The following is a 17,185-nucleotide window of genomic DNA, read 5'->3' on the forward strand; positions in this document are numbered from 1 at the left end:
AGATGTGGTGAACATGGCCGGCTGAGGAACCAGACTGCAATGAGCATCTACATGTGTGTGAGACATGGAGAAAGTGGTCCATGAGATTTGCCAGCATCTAGGACTTCTGCAAAATCCAAATGGGTGGTTATGGAGACTATTTCCACACTTCTGCAGGCAGCACTGAGCCTGGATTTTACTTGGGGGTTGCTCGGAGGTACCAGTGGGGTCCCCAGGCTTCCTCATCCATGAGACAAATCCCATCGGCTTTTGCTTCATTGCACACACCAGAGAGGAGTTCCTTCTGGCTGTTGTCCTATGTGTGGAGATGGAGAACAAGCAGCTCTCTCTTACATTTATAAATAATAACCTGCAGGAGCCTGGGCTTTCTCGGCATATAGCCCCGTGTTCCAGCATCAGATGTGCAACTCCCTGTGCAGGGGCCGGAGCCAGGGTGCTGTGCACAGGTAGGTCACGAGGAGCATCAGCCTGACGTGCCATGGTCAGGCATCAGCTGAGCTGGGTGTTCCCCAGTTCCCGTGTGTCAACCACAACCAAATTATGTCATTGGCACTTTTTTGTCCATGGGATAAAACCCGACAGAAATCCTGATCAACATTTACTACTTGCTGCCTTGATAACATCTCCTGAATCCCAGTGGTTCTCCTGTAGGTTGGACCTATCACGAGTAGGGAGAAGCCCTCCTGTGTGCTGTCCAGCCATGCCCTGGAGCTGCAGATCTCCCTCACTGCAGGTGAGTGTGTCCCAAACAGGTCCCAGCACTGGTGCAAAGGGGAAATCTGTGTTTTAACGCATTGCAGAAGGGCCCATAGCAATGAGATGATCCAGTCTCCTGGAGGTTCATCCCCTCCAGCAGACTTGCAGGGCCATCGTCTTCACCTACTATTTCCTCTCCAAACCCCCCTGGGCAATGAGGGACCATAGCTGGGGCATGGCCCTCCCAAAAACTCCCAGCCCAACCCTTGGTCCTACAGAAACCTCCAGGCATTTCTCCTCATCCATCAGCCCCATGAACAGAGAAGTGACACCACATCTCCCAGTAGTTAACACCACCAGCACGCTGGGGTGAGAAGAGCACCCTTCAAGCTCAGCGACTGATTTTGAAATTTCATTTTTTTTACTATTTTTAAATTTTGACCTCTAAAAGAGCTGAAATTCACCTTTTCAAGCAAGTCTGGAAGAGGCCAGATTGGGTAAATCAACGTCTACGCTGCATGAGGGTGGGGCGTCAGGAGATGGCTTACCAAAAACCTGTCTGGTGGTAATTACCCATGTCATCTGACAAAAAACTGGTTTGAGGGCAAACGCTGTGAAAATACTGCTCTGGGGAGAGAAAGACAACGAGGAAGGTTGTGAAATCCCATCGGTGGATTGTTTTACAGCGAAGGTAACTTCTGTCCCTGGGGCTCTATTTTACAACCCGTGCCAGAAGTCAAATCCCGGGTTGCAGGTCTGCTCTGTTCTTTTCAAGCGCAAAAAACGCGGTGCCATTGTTAAAAAACAAAGTTCTGTGTTGATATCCCAAAGATAAATGCAGCCTGGCTTCTCTGGGGCAATGAAGCGTAGGGGAGAGGGGCTGTGTTGCATGTGGAGGCTGCAAGTGGTCCATCATCGCGTGGACACATCCTCCTGTAGATTGAAAATTGTGTTTCTGTTGCTTCTGTGAGCACTTGAAAGCGGTGCTGCAGGGGCTTCACACCTCTCCCAGCAGCAGCTAAGCCCAAATAACCTGGCTCTGCTGCTTGGGTTTTGCTTTTCAGCCCAATTTACCTGCTTTTTTTTTCCCCATTTGGTCTCCGTCCTGTAACTTCAATTTGATGTTTGCAGACAGGGCTCCTTCCCTTCTCCAGCCCCGTGCGGTCACGTTCGACCACCTCGGCTCCCTGTCTACAGCGGAGGACGTCTCCTCTTCAGGGATGATCAGTTGTCCTGCTTCCAGTCCCCATCTGCACCCACCTTTTTGCGGACAGGTGACCATCCCTGGTCCCCACATCTCCAATTTAGACCCCCAGTGCCTTGTATGAGGGTTTTCTCCCTTTTTTAGCTCTTTCTGCTGCTGCAAATATCATGCCTGGGTCATGCCAGGTTTGCACCCCAAAATCCCACGGGCAGCGTGCATCACTGTCGCCCATGGAAATGCTGCAAGGAGGTTGCAGGGAGCCTCACGTCCCCCTGCTCCTCCTTGCACAACACATTGCCCCCCGATTCCTCCCCTAATCACCTAATTCCACTTCAGCTAATTGCCCCCATGGTGCCGGATCAAAGCACCGCTCCTAAGGGAAGCTCCCAGAGGAGCCCTGAGCAAAGCCAAGTCCAAGAGCAGTCATCATGTGGAGTCCAGGGTGGCTGTGGCTGGACACGGCGGGGGACAACCAGCCCCATGGGATGGGGATGTGCCATGGTCATCTCCAGGAGATGCTCCCAGGGGGGTGGCTGGGGCACGTGGCCTCGTGCTCGCCGTCCCACCTGGTCATGGCAGCTGGTGGGCAGGGGGTTTGGGGGACACCCAGGGGGGGCTGGCGGAGGGGTGAGGGTCAGGGCTGGCTTACCCCTCCAGCGCCGTGCTGGAGCCTATTTTCTGGTGGGAACCGTCGGGATAAAATTAGAAGTAGGCTGAACTTTATCTGCGACTTGAACTGAGGATGAACTCAGCCCTGTTTTGGCTTGGTTTTTCCAAGTTCAAAAGAGTTCACGGGGAGGGAGGCAAAGGGGGGGGCACTATTTTTTTTTTGTTAACTTGCTCTTTCTGTGATTTTGCTGGCGTTTGACTGCCTCATCTGCTTGGAAGGGTTTTTCTCGCAGTATTTCCATTTTGAGATGGTGATGTGGGGGCTCAAATACTGCCACAGTCCTTCATCTCATGTCAGAGATTTGGGGCTGGGGCAGCGCAGGGCTGATCAAGCCTTCCCTGTGCTGCCCTGAGCTGAGCCCTGGGTCTGTCCCAGCCCAGGCTGGGGAGGCAAAGGGGAAAACTGGAGTGGTGGGTACCACACTGTGCGAAAGGACCACAGTACTCCGCACTGGGAATGCTTCGAGGACTTTTGGGCACAGTTTTGTCCAGTGCCAGCTAGCTGGGCCTCCAGGAAACCTTCCAGCATCACCAAGGGGCTCATATGGACCTGACACTACTCCTAATCCTCAGCTTGCACGTGGCCACCCCATAGCGGAGATGAATTTGCTTGCCTGGATGCACATCAAGAGATCTGGGAGCTGGAGCAGTGCTCCACGTCCCTGACCCCAGCCCCGTGGGTTGTGCAAGCTGCTGGCATCCACACGCGTACGGGGCTGTGCACCTCACTCGGGGGATGACCATCCTCTCTGGGCCATGGGTGCTGGTGCAAGCAGCAGCACAAGGACGTGGTTGTGAAGGTTTCACATTGGACCCCTAGCAGAGCTGCAAAGGGACAAACGGCACCACGTCACTCCTGGGTGAGCTGAGTTTCCCAACGAGGCGATCATCTCTTCCCAGAAGAGACGGGAGGCTTTTACCGCGTGGTTATTTCACCTCCTAAATTACTCAAGAATTAGTAGAAACTTTACCAAATCGGACCTTCTAATTTTAACAAAGATGCCTCCTAGATCATGGAGAAATTTAGGGAATGCACAGGGCAGACTCATTTCCTGGAATAGGAGCTACTGGAGAAAAAGTCCCTCCAGGCTGGCTCCTAACTATGACACATTTGATAGCCATTCAAGGACAACTGGGAAACATGTGTCATTTGTCTCTGTGAAGCTTCAGACAGAGTTTCATCATCAAGTCTGATTGCTCCGTGAAATAAAACTAGCTAACATCTACTAGCGGCGACATAACCTCTGGTGTTTACATAGGATGTGTCACGAGGGTGATTTATTTTTCTTTTTCCTTCAAGGTTTTATCTATGGGAGCAAAGTGGCTTTATCCCGGTTGCACCTCGTTTTCTTTCCTCCTCACCGGGTGACCTGTGTCGTCCCCCGAAGGGTAGCACAGGCTGTGGGTGTGCCCGAGCCACCAGGACTGTCATTGAACCTTAAACCATGGAAAACCTGACGTGCCAGAGGGAGGGATAGGTGCCCGGCGTCCCGGAGGGAAGGATAGGTGCCCGGCGTACCAGAGATCGGATTGCCCCCGGGGGATTTGCTGGGAGTCCCATGACGAGCCTGGAAAGGAGCCCAGACGGCAGGGCACCGTTGTGCTTTCCACCCAGGGTGCTCGACCGGGGTCTCCGGAGGACAACCGGTGGCCTCTGTCCCTTACTGTAATCCTTGCGTGTGCAAATCCCAACCCCACAGCAACCCAAGGTCTCATTGCGGGGGGGGTGATTTTCACCCTACCACGTGGGACCACTGATACATGGGATGAGGGCACGCGGCGGTGGGTTGCCCTGGTGCAAATCCTCCCCATGTTTGCATCGCTGGTCCCAGGGGACCGTACCTGTGCTTGCCTACAAGGGGTATTTAACATGGCTTGACCCAAATCTCTCACCCCATGGGTCTCGGGGTGTCTTTTAGGACAAGTCTTCATGTCCAGCCATGACCCACTTTCCCGTGCTGCTTCAGGTGCACGAGCTGCCCTGCTCACTCCCAGTTCATGGGAGCTGCAGCTTTGGCCACCAGCACTGTCCACCTTCCCCAGCCTCATGGGGTCTTCCCACGTCCCCAGGGCCTCCTGCTGCTTTGTTTCGCCTCCGAGATGTCAGATGAGATCTCAGCGCCAGCTGTTTTGCAGGCAGATGAGGAATCCAGCACTGCAGAGGGGGTTTTTAATCTCACCCATCTCAGCTTCACCGTTCCCTGGGAGCTATTTCTAGGAGTCCTTGCCCAAGTGCTCCGTCTCCAGGAAATGCTGTTATCAGCCGCCCCCATCGGCCACTCCATTTCGAGCTCCCCATCTCACTCCCAGGGTGCCCGTTCCCAATCCAATTTCGACTGGAAGCAGATAAGGCAGAGGAAGGAGATGATCAGGGACAGCCGGCAGCCTGATCACCCTGCTGCTCTCCCTCCCAACTCACACGGGACAGATGTTGGCTCAGGGGGACAAGGGGACACCATCGGAGCGGTACTTGGGTGAGCACAGCATGGGCAGCCCAAGGTCCCCAGCCCTTTAGGACAGCCGGGTGGCATCGGGACCGAAGCGCTTGGGGTAGACTGGGGTGATGCATTCACCCTCTTTCTTGGGTGCACGCACCCAAAACTGGCCATTCATAATAATATACCTGGAGAGGGTTCAAGTTCAAGCTGGGCTAAGCGGGCTTTTGCATGGCTCAGTCCCTCATCCCTGTGCACACCATAGCATGAGGCTTTTCCTCTCTTCCCTCCTCAAAAGCTCCAGCACAACCTCACACCTCTTTTCCTAAGAACCCATCTCCCTCCCCTCCTCTGCAATACTAAAAATGACCAGATTAGTGAAAAAAAATGGGTGGACATGGTGATTAGGGACCGCCCAGTCAGTCTCCCAGCTGGTCAGTGACAGCAGACTGGTGAATGCCTTTAATTAAAACTAAATGGTTAATAGGAAGCTGAGCAAAGGTCTCCCGCTCAGCTCCTGACGCAGGTGCCAATGGAAATCGTGCCATGGGCTGAAGTGCTCGGTGTCGTAACAGCCAGCCTCCACCATGTCCCTTTGCCAGGCCGTCAACGTCACCGCGAAATCTTGCTCCCAAATACTGCTGCCCTGGTGCAGATTAAACCCCGCCTTGGAGGTGGGACATCCCCATGGGCATCCCTCCATTCGTTGAACTCCTTTCCAAAGGGGCCCCTTGTCTCTGATCTGCAGTTCTGGTAGGAAATGGTTTTTAAGCCCAGAGTAAGTTATATTTTGGCTGTTGTCCATTTGGGAACAAAAAAAAAAACCCACCAGGGATTACCCAATACAGAGCAGTTTTCCAAGGTTGGGAAGCAGGAGGCTGGAAGTAATAATTAATCAGCAGCAGCTGGTGGGGGCTTTGCTCACCTAAAACGACCTGGACTAAGGGTCATTTCACAGAGGTACCTGGAACTTAGAAAAGATCAAGATCTGGCCTGAGAAAGGGAGAAAGAGGGGAAAAAGATGAGGAAGACAAAGCAAGGAGTGACAAAGCCACCAGGATCCCACAGGGAAATTCATGCCGCCTCCTTCTCAGCCCCCCGCTCCCCGCATTCCCTTTCCATTTCCCAAATGCCTGAGCATCTTCTCCCTCACAAGTAATGGGCTCACAGGGCACCATGAAGCATCTCAGATGTCCAAACTCCCTTGGGATCAGCCACCCCTTCCCAGATCCAACGTGTTTGCTTCGGAGAGCAGGGCTTTGGGGGCAATTCACTGCTCTGCCCATTATCAGCGGAGGTGCCTTGACTCCAGAACAATGTCCACTCCATGGACACTGCACCTCCTCCCAGCTCTTTGAGAAATGGTGGGCTTGAAACTGAGCCTTGGAAAGCTGGATTTGGGATCATCACCCTTGATGGAGCCGACACCATTAAATGCTAGTGAAGATGCAGTTAAATGTATTTTAGTGTGTATTTTAGTCTCAGATAGCCTGAATTAAAATCTGCAGGTGAGTAAATGGAGCTCTTTGACCCAAACCTCTGCAATGGATGCAGACATCTCCACCAAAAACACAGCTTTCAGGCAGGAAAAAAAAATAAACGCACTGCATCGTTTCAAAATCCCATTTTCGTAGAATCACAGAATCACTAAGGTTGGAAAAGACCTCGAAGATCATCAAGTCCAACCGTCACCCCAACACCACCACACCTGCTAACTTTGCATTCGAAAGATCCTTAGCAGGCACGCAGCGCACGCGCAGCAATTTGCTGCTTGATCATACAGATCCCAGGCCAGGTCTTCGAGTGGAAAAAATATGTTTCTAGCTGCGTGTGTTTGGGTAGGGCTGGCCGTTTTTATTCTAGCGGGGGGTCTGACGTCCTCTGTTTGAAACAGAAACCCGCTGGGCGCTGATGGCTGTCACTTATCTCACTGGTGATGCTGCTTCTGCAGTTCCAGGGTCCTTATCTTCAGCAGAGTCAACTCAGAACTAATTGCAATAAATAACACAAAATACTTTTTCTTATCAAAATGCCTTTGTGGAGAAAAACATCATACGAAAATGGACAAAACGTGGTGTTCTCGTCCTTGCTTTCATTTAATGTCTGGCCGGGCTGCTGTGCTCCTCCCTGCCCAGGACAAATCTGAGGACTTGGGACATGGGGACCTTCTAAATGCTTATAAATATCTGCAGGGTGGGTATCAGGAGGATGGGGCCAGACTCTTTTCAGTGGTGCCCAGCGACAGGACAAGGGGCAATGGGCACAAACTGAAGCAGAGGAAGTTCCGTCTGAACATGAGGAAGAACTTCTTCCCTCTGAGGGTGATGGAGCCCTGGCACAGGCTGCCCAGGGAGGTTGTGGAGTCTCCTTCTCTGGAGATATTCAAGACCCACCTGGACTAGGTCCTGTGCAGCCTGCTCTGGGTGACCCTGCTTCGGCAGGGGGGTTGGATTAGTTGACCCACAGAGGTCCCTTCCAACCCCGAACATGCTGGGATTCTGTGATTCCGTGATTCCGTGACTTCACCCTGGTTTTCCACAGGACACTGCAAGGGCCAGTCCAGGGGCTCCCCAAACCCGCGTAGACCTGAGAGGAACCACAAATTCCTGGTGATGTTTCAAGTTCTTTTGAGGACAGGGTCCTCGAGTGATGGTTGGGAAATCTGGGAACCACTGAGCGAGAGCATCTCGTTAACCTCCCCCCCCCCCAAAGCTCCCTAAGATCCTATTGCAATTTGGTGCTGAGAGTAACTGCTCTTAACACACCCGTCCCTCACCTCTGCAAAGCCACAAAGAGCTGGAAGATGGCTGGATGACAGCTATTATATGCTATAATAATGAGAAGAATAAAGATATTATAATAAATGGCATTTACCTGAATAAGTAAGGTCTAATGAATGCTAGCTAATGATTTAGTAATAAAGGTGGTGAGCTCGTAATAGAGGGAATCTGGAGGAGAGTGTGTAAAGTGCTTAGAAAATTAAAAGATGTCCCAAAAAGGAAGCTTGAAGGACCTGGTGTTATTTAGTCTAGAGCATTAAAAACAGCAAGGGGACATAGTAAATTGTAAAATATAGCGGCTGAGGGAAAGGAAATCAACTCTTCGTAATCGCAGAGGAAGGGCGAAGAAGTCATGGGCTTAACCTGCAGGAAGGAAGACACAGCCTGGGTGACGGAGGGCCGTTTGCCAGCGGAGGGGATAATTAAGGTCTGGAAAAAATGCCTGAAAAAATAGTAGGGTTGCATTTAAGATTTCGAAGATCAGGTTGGAAAAACACCGACCACGGGGTTTATGGACGCCTGAATTGCCCTTGGGTTTAGGGGTAGATCCGCTGATTTTTCAGTGCTCTCTTTCAGCCCCATTTTCTCTTACTCCATTTATTTTTCTTCCTTGATTGGGTTGCATTTTGAAATTTAAGGAAATGTCTCACTTCAGCAGTTTTCTCCCTTCTCCGCAGACTGGTCTTCCTGCAGGGAAGCCGTCTTCTCCTCCAGCAAGGCTGACACATCTCCAAAGGACACACACACAGGGGCCCAAAAAAAACCTAGAGCAGAGAGAACTACCGAAAAACCCCAGGGATTTAGCAGACGTTATTCCAGCAATTTAAAGTCCAGTGCTGAACAGATGGGAGCTCGGTTCCTAAAATGTCATCTTTCAGAAAGACGTACGCAGTACCAACCCTGAAGACTTGTTTCCGTGTATCTGCCGATAGCGCGGGCTCTGGCATTCCTGGCACAGATAAAAGACCAGCGTAAGCATGATAAATCCTTTTGATGTTCCTCAAGCTTAAGCTCCAAGGACAGACAAAATGATAGATGGTGATGAGGAAAAAGCAGATGGTGCTTTACAGCTCGGAGGTTGTGGGGTTTTTTTACAGAGAGAGGAGGCACGTGGTACAGAGAAACGCTCCGAATAAAGCTGGGTCTGGAGAGTCTCGGCTTGGGAAGGTCCCAAAAATGAATGAGGTCTTAAGGAGGGGTTACAAGATGAGGGTGAGCAGGGAGTGGTTAGGAGGAATTTTAATTAACATCAGCATTTGCAGTGTTATTTAATAAGGTCCAAAAAACATCTGAGAGCAATGAAAGCTGAAACCGGCATTTTCGGAGCAAACAGAGGCAAGCGTGGGGCTGGGGGAGCAGGGTTGGCTTCCCTGGGGATGAGGGGCACCTGAAGAGGTGGAAGCTCCTGGGGCAAGAAAAGCTCAGAGATGTGGTTTTGGGGGCAGAAGAAGGTCTAAGCATCCCTGGGATGGGAGAAGCCCCGTGCGTCCTGGCTCCTGGGGCCGTGCGAGGGGTAGGGGCAGCACCAGCCACCCCAGGTGGCATTTAGAGAGGTGGGAGACCAGCAGCATCAGAAGCTGAGGCCCTTTTGGGACCCAGGCAACCCCCAGCCGAGGTGCTGGGTGCATTGAGGGGCTGCTGTGTGGATTAAGCACCCTGCAGAAGAAGCCAAGCCTCACATTTGCAAAGGGATGCCAATTCAGGCATAAAATGGAGGAAGCCAACCTTGATGGAGACAGAGTGAAGGCAAGCTGGGAACCCAGATTTGTGGCGTGAAGGTGAGGACAACCACAAGACCACAGCGGCAGCGCAAGGGGACAACGACCAGGCACCACGCGAGTCCATCACGCCTCCCACGAGCAGCTTTGCCCCCCCCCAGGACCCTGGCACGCCTTTTGCCCCACCTGGAGAGGACACCATGGATTTGCCATGGGGTTTGCCAGCCCAAATAACCCTGAGAAGAAGGGAGAGGAGACCAGACTGGGCCGTGCACGGTGCGCAGCGCACCAGCCTCGACCGTTCGGCTCTCCCCATGCCCAAACTTGTCAATGGGGTTGTTCAGAGCAATGACATAATTACAGTTTCAATTGCAGATTAATAAGAAGTGGGGGTTTTTTTTAGCAAACTCCGAGGCATGCCTGAACTGGAAGGGCATCTCACCTCCCCACTTCCTGGGAGCCGAGGGTGCCATACCCTCTTTGATGTCTCCTGGCGTGGAGATTTTACAAACACCGGCAGCGGCGGCGGCACTAATGTGCCTGCTGTAAACTACCCTTCCCATGGCGCGTTCTCCTTTGGGAAGCCACGCAGCTTTCATCTCTGGCACTCAGTTAGGCAACGGGTGTATAAATAGACCAGGGAGAAGCCATCACCAGCCTCTAAAATAAACAGCTTCTGCTGGTGGAGGGAAGTCAACCCAGACGCTGTCAAAAGCACAGGGGCTGGTAACTAGGATGAAGGGGAAACTGAGGCAGGAGCAGCTTTCCCAAGGTGGCTTCTGTGATGTGATGAGCTTAGGGATGCATCCGAAAGGCTGCAGGAGTGGGCGAAACTGGCAGAGCAAGGCTACCGTGGACCATGGACCACTCTGTAACCGTGAGATGCAAAGGAACGATCAAGCCCATGGGCCACATACTAAAAGCCAAGCTTAAAGTCCAGCTTTTAGGGTAGACCCTGAGATATAACTGCTTAAAGCGAAACCACAGAGGGGCAGAAATTTGTTGCTTCAGGAGATGATGGATGTGGAAGGATATATCCATACCCAGTGTGACTTCTTGTCCCTGTGTAAGGTCTCCCATTTTTCCTCCTCCCATGTGGACCAGGTGAATCTCTCGCATCATTCAGGAGGTTTCAGTGCCTGACAGAGGAGCTTTCACAGACCCCTGAGCATGTCAAGCCTGGGGCTGTCCCTCAGCTACTCCCATCGGGAGTCCCAGAGCCCAGTCAAGCCCTGCCAACCCAACCATTAAAAACAAAAAATCACCCATATCCTCAGGATGAGATAAAAGTCAGGATAGGTCCTAATAACCCTTTTCTTTTTTTCCTCTCTATGAGAGTCTTCAGCCTGCGCTTTTCAAATTTCTCCTGCAGTTGGAGGACTGGAGAGTTGTGTGTGCTTCCAGCTTTTTCCTGCCCACACAGCTCCTGGAGCTCTCAGATGCTCATGAGCCTCTGGTAGATGCCCAGGAGCCACCAAGCAGAGCCCATGAGTGGGAATCCTGCACAGAGCTTAAAAAAGCAGCTGAGACTTTGGGGCAGGAACATATGAACAGATCTGCTGTGGTTTCCTGCTCTTAGTATCGACCATCTCCACTTTCAGGTCCATTTTAGACATTCCTGGAATTCTGCCTTCTCATGACCCTGCGTCCCTTATTGCTTCAGCTGAGGTTGTTTTACTGGACTGTCCATCTCCGCTGGAAGGAGGTGAATGTATTTGAAGCTTCTGAGCTCTGAACACCAAAATCGCCCTGTCTCCGTCTTCGTGGAGCTTCCCAATCTGAGAGCAGGTGTGTATCTGGAGATCGGTTTCCTGGAACAAAGCAGGTCCCTATCTGGAGATCTGTTTACCTGCAACAGAAATATGCCCCAGGTGAGAAATTTGCCTCCTGAACTCAGCCTGACCTCCAAGAGCTGAAAGGCTTTGGTTTAGGAGCATCCGGATTGACCGTGCTGAAGATCAATCCAACCCTGGAGCCACGCTGCCCAGAGTGGCAATGCACCCCTGCGAAAGTCCTCAGAAGTCCCAAGAAATGCTGCTTTTGTAGGATACCCACTAAAACACCAGTGCCTGCTAGTGGTCCAGCCCAACAGCTTCTCTCAGGCCAGAGGTCTCCAGGGGATGATCCCAATTGTGGGTTGAGGACCCACTCAGAGGTCCCTCTCTCCGTGGGTGGCAGATGGAGCCGGCAGCGCCTCCAACAAGCGATGCTGCTGTGTGGACTTGGTGCTCCACCAACTACACCCCCAAAAAAAACCCCACCAAACCCTAAAAAAAGGGGCCTGAAGGGTTAAAGTAACAATGAAAGTTTTACGAGACCAGGCTCTAGATGTTGCAGGCAGGAAGATGAAAGCAATCCCCTCTGCCTGGTTGTGGAGGCATTAAGCCCATGAGAGCCCGTCCTGTGGAGGTAATGCCTTGGCTTCATCCCTGCTCGGCTTTGTCTCCCCGCTGGAAGCGGTTCGGCCGGGGAACCTGTGGGCAGCAAGTTCCTGCATGAAGCCTTTCTGTCCCACTCCTCACTCTTGATCAATTATTAAAAGCAGAAAATTCTCCGACCGTGAAATTCATCCCAGCTTCCCCGTGGTGTGCTGGGCTGGAAAAATCAAACGACAGGGCCCCCGCTTCCAGGGGAAGGAGTAAATACCGCTTCCAGTGGGGCATCTCCAAGGGTTTGGTTTTGCTGGAACCAACGTTCCTCCTCGGTTCCCGTGGCCAGCTCGGCCGAGCACCCTTCCCACCCACTGCTATGCGGGATCCCACCACCCTCCCAGCTGCCCCAGCTCCTGTCCAGATCAAGAAGGTTGGTTCTCTTCTTCCACCTCCGTCGGGCTCTAGCAAATGCCTTGGCACCTGGTTTCTGCTTTCTTTCACTGGACCCCTTTTACAGCAGCTTTATTTTCCATTTTCCTCCTCTTGCAAGCTCTCAGCCTTGGCTTGCCTTGCTGATGGGGGGCAAAACTTGTTTTCTGACCCATTTTCCTCTGGAGGTTGGCTCTAAACTGAGATACTGGAGGCCACTTATGGCCCTTCACTGGTTGAATGACGGGACCTCGAGCTGTCCTACTCCTTTCTTTGCAGGATGCCTTGCGCAAAACAGATACCTTTGGGGTTAGAATGTCATTTTTTTCCTAATTTTAAGAATATTCAGATTGGCATTTTCTCATCTGGGCAGCTGTAGGGAATAACAGGGGACCCCCCCCTCAGCTCTCACACAACTCCCCAGAGGTCTCTGGTGGCCCAGCTCCAGCTCCGGGTATGCACATGCCTCAGAATAACTTATTTTCTACAGGACAGAGAATATAAATACATCCATGGTAATACCAGTTTGCCACTGCAGCAAAATTAATTGTTAGTTCCTTGCAATAGATGAGATTTTTTTTTCCTTTTTGCCATGTGTGCTGTAACCCTGGTAACTGGCAGCACCCATATCGTCATCTGACTTAACGCTGCTTTGTTCCTGTCTGATACGAAGAAAGGCTGTGAACACTTCACCGCCACTGAAAGCTAATGAAACCAGCCCAACTTGACTCTCAGAGCTGCTCTAACACCTCGCAGGCCTCAACCTCCCTTCTTTTAGCCCTAACCCTGCCCAGATGCAAGGCTGCAAGTGATGGAGCCAAGAGCTTTGAGCATCTGCCTACAACATCGGGCTCAACTGGGCTCAAAGGGGCTCAGTGTCTTTGGTTGAAGGAGCTCAGAGGCCCCACTCCCCGATGGTGCCTACAGACTGAGCTGTGGGTGGTTGAAGGGTGTAATGGGATTCGCTCTTGTTCCAGCTCAAATGGGTGTGCATTTACAGGAGAAGAGCACATGGGCTTCCCATCCTCTGCAATAAATATCTCGCTGTATGGCACCAGGCACACGCCAGGACTGGGATGGGGATGTCAAAATTCCTTTGCACAGGGTGTCTTAACTGCTGAGGTAGAGCCCTGCTCCTGCTCAGTCTTGCTTTGCCTTGCTCACTGATCCAATGAGCATCTCAAAAGCCCGGCCACTGAAGGCCCCAGTCCAGACGACAGAGCACACCCTTGTTCTCACCACCAGGTCCTTCAAGGAGAACAAGTCATGGCACAGCTTGACCTGCCTCTGCTCCAGAACAGCTGCTAATTTAGGTCTTCTCCCTCCACCCAATCTTTTTCATTTCTAGAAGTGGAAATGGAATTCCCCCCCAGATTTCCACCACATTTCCAGATCTGATGAGGTTGTCACAAGGTTCAGGAGTTCCTGGGTGTGCAGCTGATGGCCAGATGGCCGTGTGAGCACTGGAGACTCTTGGCTTTCAGAAACCAGAGTGTTTAAAAAAAAGAAATAGGGTGGTCAGATTCATCACCAGGAGTAATGCAGCAGTTTATGATGCTGGTCCAGTCAGTGTGGCGAAGAGGAAACGTCCCGGGGTTTTCCACTGAAGCTGATGACAGGGACCTTGGCTGGTAAATGTGACACAGCGGTGACTTCCCTGTTAACTGCAAGAGCTACCTGAGCCTCTCAAGTGTTTCAGTTTTTGTTTTGTTTCATCCTTAAGCCACGCAAAAGTTGCACAATGACTCACTGGAGCACCCAGGGATGTCCCTCTGACTCCCCTGTGCAAATGTGCAAAGGCTGGGCAGGGAAGTCCTCCTGTCAAAGCCTGGTGAGACAGTGGGGTCACAGGGGATAGACCTCTCCCACCATGGACTGGGGGGTTGGATCTGATCCTGGCCTTGCTGTCACCCCCAGCACAACCTCTCACTGCCGCTCACGTGTAGGCTGCTTGGGGCAAGGTCTTTCTCTTTATAATGCCTGGCCCAAAAAGGCTCAGAACCCCATGTGAGTCCCTGTTACTGTACAAATAAATGACACAGGAGTATCTCCATCCATCGCTTCTTGCTGTGAACATGTCTCCCAATGGGTTGTCCGAGCTCACGTTCATCTCCTCCCTTAAACCACCAGAGATGTGTCCTCACCTGCACGTTTTATCTCCAGTCCTGTGCCCAGCAAACCAGAACATATTTTTAAACACATGTAGACAGCACAAAGTAAATTCTGTTTCCATGTACGGGTGGTTTTTATTCATTCATCTTATGCCAGTTCTTCACCACTTTGCCTCCAGAAGCCCTTGCAGACCAGGACATGCATACATAGACCCAACTGAGCTACCAGTTGCAGACTGAGTGAAGCTCCTCTGGGACAACTTTACACCAGTAAACAGTGAGAGCAAAACACAATCAGCATAAAGCAAATACTTTTTCCAAAGACTCACTCTTTGAGTCGTGTGGAGCTGCCAACCGCATCATCCTGCATGGACAGAAGGATCCATTCACCTGATGGGCTTGCAAACGATCTGCAAGACAAGAGACCACAGATGCCTTGGGGAGGATGGGGAACGCTAAGGATCACCTTAGCTCTGCACCATGATCCCAGTGGAAATCCATTTGCAAATGGTTTTCCCACGTGGAAGACCATGATCTCAAGATGGTGGAGTTTTACCTCCTTCTCTTGCAATACGTCAGCCATTATAGATATTATCTTTTATCAGTAGTTGACAGTTTGAGCATATTTAGCGTATGATTTAGCAGCAAAAAAAATCGCATTGTTTGACCCTTCTTTATTGCACTCTTCAATTACTGCTTGGCAACATCAGGGAAAAAAAGGTGCAACCGTGCTGTAATTTACGGCAGTGCAGTGTATCATTAGAAGATTTAGCACTGGTTATGCTGGAGCCGTGGTCCAAAGCAAGAGTGTTGTCAACTAGAACAGACTGATTTCAGACAGCCCAAGTTTCCAGAGAAATCCCTTTATAAGGAAGAGAGGAGGGAGCCATGTCCCACCGTCCACTGGGAAATCAGGACTCCAGACTGTCTCGACCAGCTTATGTCTGAGCCTCTGAAGTGAACGAGCTTTCAGTAAGGTGATTTCCAAGGAGGGAAGAGTGGAAACCACAGCTAAGTCGTACAGAGCATGATGATAGGTGAGGTCCCAGGGCCACCACTGCTCTGTTGGAAGACATCCATGGATGTCCATGGAGCTGGGGGTGCTCATGCCTGGGGAGGTGCCTGTATTTAGGTGCTGTGGGCGTGGAGCAAGGACATCATGTTGCTGGCCAGGAGTGACCTGGACATCAGCATTTTCTTTTGGGAAGCAGCTGGCTGTACCCTCACCCACAGCTCCTCTGTCCAAGGGCAGGTTGGGACTGCGGTTCTGCTCCTTAATCCGGCTGTTACTGGATCATCCAAATTTGACCAGATCAAGAGCGGCCCCGTAACTGCATTTCTGACAAATTACCTCCAGAACTCGGGGTTTAGGTAAGCGCGCATTTAAGTCTGGCTTTGGGCCAGCTACCAAGGGACTCCTGTAAAGCGAGAGCGGTACAACCAGACCAAGTCTCCAGCAGGACCGCATCGGACCAGGTTTATACCAGGTCAGCGCTTTGCTTTATGTGGCCGTAGCTTTGCTGAGCCCTAAAGATGGATTTACAGCATCGGCAAACCCGAGCCAAGGGGAAATTCTTCCTTGCTTTAACTTCCAATCTCTATTTTAACCTTCAGACTACATCCCACCCTGCACCTACCAGCCCTAGAGCTGAACAAGCTCTGGGTGAATGGGGACACACATGAGCTGGTGCTCAGCATCCTTCTGTCATGTTCTTTATTCCCTTTTTTTTTTTTTTGCATTGAAGGAGGGCTAAAATTAGCACAGCAGGAGGTGAAAACTGGAACATTTTAGCTAAAGCTGCTGTCATATTGAAAAGCCATAGTTTTGCTAATTATTTCCCAGCTTTCTTACTGCGAATGGCGTCGTCTGGTCTTTTATTTTGATAGATGAATGCAAGTAAAGCTGCCGTAAAATAAAGTGCTCTGCGAGGTGTTCCAGCTCATTCTCCAGATGATCACTGTAATGTTTGACCTGGAAAGCCCCGTCCAGCTGAAGGTCCAGCCAGCTCAACATGTCTCCAGCCATAGTCAGGGGTAGCCAGGTAGGACAAGGCACAAAAAGGGGTGCATGGAGGATATCCCAGGCCCAGCATGCCCTCGCTGCACCTTGCAATGGATACGATGGCCCACTGGCACTGTGACCGTCATGGGGCCACCTCCACAGCCAGCCTCTTCGCTGGGTTATTTTTCCTCTTTGCATTGTCATAGAACTGTAGTACACGGGGCTTCCGCCTTCCCCCATAGAACTCATCCAGTATCAAGCAAGATAGGGTGGGTGCATCCATCATGCCTTCCGCCTTGACGCTGACTCCCACATGAAGGACAAGAAACCCTCGAAACTCCTGGAAATCAAAACTCCCACGCAAATCTCGCAGATGATCAAACGCCATTCTGAGGCTGGTTCCTCGGCTCAGTGACACGAACCCAGCTGAAGGCACCGTCCATTCAGAGCGAACCAAGCACTGTGTCTCTATAAATCCTCTGGACTGGGCACGTCTCCCTTGAACGCTATGGCCATCAACCACATGAGGGATAGCAGAGGCTGGAAGTCATATTCCTGGGGTCCAGGTGCTTTGGCAAGAGGTACCTTACAAGCCCATCTGGACCCTCCACTTCTCCAGATCCTTCAGTCTGCAGGACTCGGGGTGGTTTCCACACAAGGTTCCTCTCCACAAAGGCAGGAATCAGCTGCAGGGACCTCCTCCCTGGCAGAGGACATGTGCAAGCGGGATGTGACACAGTGAGCAGCGAACATCTGAAGGCAGGGTGAG

Source organism: Opisthocomus hoazin, chromosome W (assembly GCF_030867145.1).
Source record: "Opisthocomus hoazin isolate bOpiHoa1 chromosome W, bOpiHoa1.hap1, whole genome shotgun sequence".
Taxonomy (NCBI): Eukaryota; Metazoa; Chordata; class Aves; order Opisthocomiformes; family Opisthocomidae; genus Opisthocomus; species Opisthocomus hoazin.